Raw genomic sequence first — 469 nt, forward strand, 5'->3', positions numbered from 1 at the left:
CATGTCAGATTAAAGGGGACCCCAGACCTTATTCCCCACCGTAGGTCTTCAGATTTTAAAGAGAGGGTTAGGAAGATCAGGAGTGACAAGGAGGAGGGAGCCAAAAGCTCGATCCTTAATCCAACGGGAGACAAAGGTGAGTAACTGCGCAACGAGGACGGGTAGACCCGCAGAGGGAGGAGGTTCCTTGGGCCCCAGCCGGGTGGCGTGACTTCAGGAGGACTCAGAAGACGAGCCAGGACTGGGTAGAGAGAAGGAAGGTGCCCGCGGGGCGGGCAAACCCGCTCATCGAGGTAGGAAATGCCCCTGCCCAGCCCCGCCGGGCCGGGCGGGGAAATGAAACCAAAGCGAGGGCCCGGGTTCCCGGGGTGGGCGTCTCTGAGAAAGTGCGCGTGCCTCACGTCCTCCCGGCCCAGCCCCGCCCCCTGCGCGCTGCGCACGCGCGACCTTGCCCCGCCCCTCGCGTCCC

This window comes from Pteropus vampyrus, unplaced genomic scaffold (genome assembly GCF_000151845.1).
Source record: "Pteropus vampyrus isolate Shadow unplaced genomic scaffold, Pvam_2.0 Scaffold208, whole genome shotgun sequence".
Lineage (NCBI taxonomy): Eukaryota > Metazoa > Chordata > Mammalia > Chiroptera > Pteropodidae > Pteropus > Pteropus vampyrus.